At 43.5% G+C, this 6,821-nt stretch overlaps 1 non-coding gene across 1 annotated transcript; it reads left to right on the top strand.

Moving 5' to 3' along the window:
* The first annotated feature begins 6,344 nt into the window (after nucleotides 1-6,344).
* LOC141658327 (small nucleolar RNA R71) lies at nucleotides 6,345-6,451 on the top strand. Its single transcript, XR_012549219.1, has one exon. It is a non-coding gene; the product is annotated as a small nucleolar RNA R71 (small nucleolar RNA).
* The last annotated feature ends 370 nt before the right edge of the window (nucleotides 6,452-6,821 follow it).

Here is a 6,821-nt window from a genome sequence, read left to right on the forward strand (position 1 = left end):
CCAAGGGCTTACAAATAATATGGGAAAGTGAGGCAACAAGTGAGAAGAGGCAAAACAAATTATGGAAATGTGGAGGTAAAGTGTCAAGCCGGTTCTAAACAAGACCAAATAAAACCATCCGAATCTCGGTGACTAGAAAACAAAGCACAAGTACCCTTCATGGCACACAACTCACTAACCAAATACACTATCTCCTCAAAAAGATGTAAATAAGGACAGAGGAGTGAGACCGTCACAAACTTCCCTTTTTTAATACGGTCTCATTTTTTCAAAAACAACTAACTTTTTTCATTTTTTCTTTATTTTTTTTTCTTCTGCATCACGTCTGATTTCCAATTCTTTTTCAACTTTTTTTTTCTTTTTCTTTTCTTTCATACGTTTCTTTTTTTTCCATCTTTTTCTCATTCTTCTCATTTCACCAACTCCAAACAACGAAAATAGGCCAAACTCGCACAAAAATGAATATACGAAAGAAAAGTCACACTAAACTAGCTTGAAAGGCAAATTTGAATTTTGGGTGTAGCTAATGGGTCAAAAAGGCTATATTTGGCTAAAGTGGAGCTAAATGGGTGAAAATGAAAGAAAGGGAAAATTTGCAAGCACCTCCCTGCATGTGACACCGGCCACAAACCCGAATGTATGCATTTGACAAGAAATCGAATTTCATAAATGTGCAAAAATGATGAACATGTTATGCAAGGAGTACTACTCTCAATTTCTAATGAACTGGTCATGAATGTCAGCGGTTATATGGCTCTAAATCTCAGAAATTGTAAAGTAGGTTGCCAATTTATCAGGTCAAGTCTACGCAGTCAGCTAAATTTGAACAAAAACTCGTAGATATGCGCAAGACTAAGCTAATAACTATCAATTAAATGCAAGGCTCAAGTAAAAATGACAAGTTAAAGTGCAATATCATCACGGAAATCTACCGTTCCGACTAACCTATATGCAAAATGAAACGTGAATATTTTGAATTTTTTGAAATTTCCTACTTTTTTTGAATTTATATGATTTTTAAAATAAATAAATACAATGCAAGCAGAAAAAGGAAACGTGAATGCAAAAACAAATACAAATACAGACTCAAAGGATGCATTACCCTCCACAAACCAAAACGGACAACGCCCTCGTTGTCCTCCAAAGATCACAAGTAGATATACAATGGGAAAGGGTAAAAACAACCAATAAATGCATGAAAAACAATGAATAAAAAGGAGACAAAAATAAATAAAAGAGCAAGAAGGTACTTACAAAACACGAACTTCCCCAAACCAGCCAAAAAACTGGGGAAGTGAGTAGACCAGTAGCTACTCGTCGCCGTCGTCCTCCTCGTCCACCACTGTGAAGTCTGGGTCCACCTCCTGCTCCCTCCTCCTCATCTCTTCAGCTCGTACTCTCTCCTCCTCCTCAGCGGTGTCTGCCTCGCTGGCTGTGGGTACCCCTCAGCTGGATACCGGTAGAAAGACGGGTGTGGCCAGCCCTCAGGGAAAGGACGTCCTGTCCTCATGTGATGCTCGTATAAAGGGAACAAAGCAAGTGCAATGTCCCTCTCCATACGAGCCTGCCTAGTAAGAAGCTTAAGAAGCAAACCGTTATGGCGCCCTTGGTCTAGGACCGCGGACGCCTCAAAAGGTGGAGGTGGAACAAAATTAGCCAGGAATTGTGAAGTGTCGGAGTAGGAGTGGGAGTAGGGATCGGGGTAGGAATGGCCGTGGAAGTCTGGCCACCCGAAGAAGGTGTGGATCCCTCTCGGTCTCTCGGGTCTCTTCCGCTTCTTAGAAGCGGACATGGTAGGAGGTGGAGCAAGTGTGAGGTGGTAGAAGGGTAGTGGTGGAGCCAACCTACCCCTAACAGTAGGTAAAGGGACAAGACTGGGTAGGGTGCTGCAAGGTAAGGTCTCGGACAAGGAACCACATATCTTCCAAGTCTGCTGGTTAGAAGCAAGCCAAGTCAAAGACAGCATAGCTGCCTGGTCAAGGTACCAATCAGTGTCTAGGTGCTGTAAGTCACGAGGGAATACGGGGAAGATAGAATAGGCAAGAAAGGTGGCTATGCCTCGGCAGGACAATGGTGCCGAAGTTTTACGCCCCCACGGTATGAAAAATGCGAAGCAGTCAAATAGGGGATGTTAAGCACAAAGGGGCCCTCGCTATCGAAGTTTAGATAGCCCCCAAGAATAGACAACTCAATGTTGTTCACATTGTTCGGTTCTTTACGGAAAAAAATGGTCCCACCAATGAGACCCAAGAAGTAACGGGTAGGGGGAATGTGGATATGAGCGAGCTTGCGCTCCTCATAAGGTGTATGTGCCAAGGTCCGCCACAAGATGCGTAGGACCTTCCTAGGAGGGTCCCGATCACGGTAGAAGACATACCTAACCTCGCCAAACTCCTCTAGGGTCCAAGTCGTGGTCCGGTTAAACAACCGGAAGGAAATACAAGAACTACCCAGTCGGTGGCGTATGCGCGACGAGAAAAGGTGAAGGAGCCGAAAAACTCGAGGGTCGGCTCGTAGGCCGTGGCACTCATGGTAATCAGGCCAGCCATCCCCGTCCCGTTCAATATCTCAACTATGGGCTCGTAAATACCTAACCTCTCAAGCGACTTACGACACAAAAATTTTGTTGAAGCAAAATCACAACTCTCTAAAGCAAAGAAACGAGTACGATGTATAGCGTTAACAAAACGTACCTCGGGGTAATCGGGGTGCGGGTAAAGTGATTCATCGACACGAATCGTGACCCGGCCAGCAGCGGGTGTGGCTCGTCCACGACCCCGTCCGCTAGTACCTGAAGAAGAAGCCCGCCCAAAGCGGGCGAGGTACTAAAGCAGCGATGGCGGCCGTGACAAGCGGTGACGATAGCAGGGTCGTCACCGGAGTAGACACGGTACCAAGATAAAAGGAGCATTTGTACTAGTAGAGGAAGCGAAAACAGAGCTAGCAGCAGTTAGCGAAAACCGTGGAGGTCGAAACAAAGCTCAACGGGAGCAGAGCTAGCGACATGAGTAGGTAGTAAGGAGGAGAAACAGCAGAGAAAACAACGGTACTAACATTTGAGTGACGGTGGTAACAAAATCGTGTATGGGGAAGCAGTCGAGCTAGTTGAGGGAAGGGAGCTACTTTCCATCTTAATCAAGCAAGCAATGGGGGAATTCGATCAATTAAACAAATGAAACACAAAAACCCCAAAATCAGACGGATTTTTGAACTAAATCGCAAAACCCTAAACCCTAAATACTCAATTAAACTCGAAATAAGCAAATAATCAACCAAAGAGTAAAGGGGAACACTTACTTGATGAATGCCCACAACAATTAAGCAACAAAATCGACAAGAAGTAATGCTAATGACGGATTTTGATCAAAAACCCGTAAAACCCTAATTGCCCGAAATCAAGCACAACCAAAATGAAATTTTAAGGGGAAAAGTGAGGGCTTTGTCGATTTAATATCAAGGAAAATAATGTGGGTATTAGATATAGTATTAAGGGAAGATTAAGGGAGGAAAATGGGGATTTTATCGCACAAAAATCGCATAAGGGGTAGAGCAAATGAAGAAAAGAAATTAGAATGAAAAATAGAAGTTAAAGAATTAACTTCCTGCGTGTTATAGACAATTTCACTCGATCGAGTGATTTAAAACCACTCGATCGAGAACTCTGGCCTTCAATCTGCTCGATCGAACAAACTTCCTTTCGATCGATTATTCTTCATTTTTGCCATTTCGATCGAGTAACTTAATCTACTCGATCGATCACTATTCATGGGCATTCCTCTCGATCGAGTACAAAAAGTACTCGATCGAGTTGTTTTCTCGTATAGCTCATCCCAATGCGACATAATTTCCCCAAACCTGCATAAAAACACGCAAAAACATATCCCGACAATACCAAATCACAAAATAAGCAGTCTATAGTCGATATTCGCTAAGCTAAAAAAACTAATGTCTAACAATTCTCAAAACGCAATAAAGAAATCCAACGGAAATTCAAATTTTAGAAGTTATTACACGGGGCATTCCCCACTTACTTCCCAAAACACTTCAGTAGCCCATAAGAGGGCTTCTGACTGGAGGAGGTCCCTTCAGCATCTCGGACCGTCCTCTTCGATCGCCATGAGTTTGAATTTGAAATGATAGAAGGAGAATAGTTGACATCCACGTATGCACGAACTTTATTCTTCCTCTTGTCTTTCCCATCGACATTGGCTTATTCCCCAGCACTTTGATTGACTTTAATTGCACTTTGACCATCATCGACTCCAACATCCACTTTATCTGTATCTGCAGCAAAGAAAACAGAAGAATGTCCCTCCTTTTCGCTCTCAGTCTGAGGCGGAGGTGTTATAATAGCAGCACAAAATTCAACATTCTCAGCTGGAGTCTCTTTATCTGAGTCAATAGACGATAGGGCATTGCAAGGGTGAGCTTGCATGGGGGCCCTACGAGATTTAGACTGGTGAAAAATCAATTCTTCATCTCCTACCTGAAATGTGAGTGTCTTCCCCCCGACGTCGATCACTGCACGAGCAGTGAATAAAAATGGTCTCCCTAAAATGATAGGGGTGTGAGTGTCCTCGGGGATGTCAATCACTACAAAGTCTACGAGAATAAAGAATCTCCCGATCTTGACAGGTATGTCCTCTATAACTCCTAATGGCCGTGATATACTATGGTCGACCATCTGAACGGTCATGTTAGTGCAATTAAATTTGGTCAAACCGAGTCTCCTAGCGAGAGACAAAGGTAAGACGCTCACGCTAGCACCTAGATCGCATAACACGTTATCAATCAAATGGGTACCTTTATGACATGGAATTGAGAAGCTACTCGGGTCGTGGCAACTTATTTTGAACTAAGGCAGTCCTTACTTCAGTTAAAGCTACCGTCTCATGATCATTTATGTGCCTCTTACGTGTCAAAATTTCTTTCATAAATTTCATATAAGAGGGTACCTGGGTAAGCATATCGGCGAACGGAACATTGACATGTAGGCTTTTCAAGAGCTCGGCAAATTTCCCGAACTGTTGATTAGCTTTGTTGTTCTGTAATCGCCTTGGAAAGGGCACAGTGATAGGAATTTCGAGCCCTTTATTCCTTTCTTCCAATGTCTCAGCCGGTTCAAACTCTTTTTCACTCGATCGAGTCTTTTTACCTCTCCATCGAGGCCTTTCAGGAGACTTTTCACTCGATCGGGCATTATCAGCTTCTCGATGGAGTTCCTCTATATCAACAGTGTTCGATCGAGGCACAATTCCACTCGATCGAACAGTTTCTTCAAAATTTCCACTCGATCGAGTGGTTTCAACCTCTTGATCGATTCCTTCAATATCCAGTTTACTTGATCGACCCTCAGAACCATTCGATTGAGTAGTATCAGCAGTTTTTCTACTCGATCGACCACCAAAAATCAGTCGATCGAGTATTTTCTTCGTGCTAGGCATATTTTCAGCAATAGATGCCTATTCATCATCCGCAACAGCCCTCCTCGGGTCTGATACGTCCTCAAAAGTTGACAATTTTGGTCCTTTATAAGAACGACCACTTTGCAGGTTAATTAAATTTATCGTCTCATGTGGATTCTTCTCTGATTGAGACGGTAAATGACCCGGTTTCCTCGTGGATTGGCTCGCGGTCAATTGAGCAACTTGAGTTTCAAGTGACTTAATCGAAGCTTCCTTTTGTTGGTCACTCATTTGCAGTTGCTTAGTTAATGATTGAATCATCGAATTTAACTCACCAATTCACTAACTCCACTTGAGGAAGCTCCTTGATGTGGTGGTGGAAAAGATGGAGGCTTTATAAAGCCTTTCTGAGCTTTATGAGGAGGGACATATGGTTGTTGCTGCTGCGGTGGAGGAGTAGGATTAAGAACATTCTGACTGGTCCACCTTAGATTGGGATGGACCGCCCCTTGGTTATTGTAATAGGAACCTCCTCTTTACCTATATTGCTGAAAGGCAAGGACTAGTTCCTTTTCTGTCAGACAGTCAACAACAGTGTGACTGTCATTGCTCCCACATCTCTCACAAGTGACAGTTTCCTGTCTAGTCAACAAATGAACCATCTGTTGATCACCAGCTTGCTGCAAATCCAACCTATCAAAACGAGCATTCATGGCTTCCAGCTGAGCCACAACAACATTGTCGACTGAGTGCACCGTCCGAATACCGTCCCTCGGGTTCGCATACTCAGCACAATGGGTCGCCATCTCCTCAATAATGCCCCATCCCTTATCATCATCAATATTATTTTGGAATCTCCCATTAGATGAGGCATCAAGTATAGCACGGTGGTCATCATACAACCCATTATGGAATTGGTTGCACAAAAACCACTGATCAAATCCATGGTGAGGAGGAGACCTCACCAGCTTTTTGAAACGACACCAAGCTTCATAGAAATTCTCATCAGGTGCCTGTTTGAAACTCATAATCTTTCCTCTCAGTTGATTAGTACGTTGTGGAGGAAAGTACCTTTTATAAAAGGCAAGAGCAAGAGTCTCCCAGTTGGTAATACCGGCTGCAGTGCGATCGAGATCAGTGAGCCACTCCCTGGCTCCGTCAGTCAATGAAAAAGGAAATAAGACTTCCTTTATCTTGTCTTGGGTCACTCCCTTAGTGGCGGGAATGGTAGAAAAATAGTCAGTAAAGACCTCCATATGTTTTCGCGGATCTTCACCTGCCACACCTCGATACAAGTTCCTTTCTACCAAATTTATATAAGAAGGACGGATATCAAAAGTGTTACCATCCTCTGTCGCGAGCTTGAAACCTTTGGGAATCGAGGCAGCTGTGGGCTCTCAGTGACTCGTAATGTTA

Source organism: Silene latifolia, chromosome 5, assembly GCF_048544455.1.
Source record: "Silene latifolia isolate original U9 population chromosome 5, ASM4854445v1, whole genome shotgun sequence".
In the NCBI taxonomy this organism is placed as follows: domain Eukaryota; kingdom Viridiplantae; phylum Streptophyta; class Magnoliopsida; order Caryophyllales; family Caryophyllaceae; genus Silene; species Silene latifolia.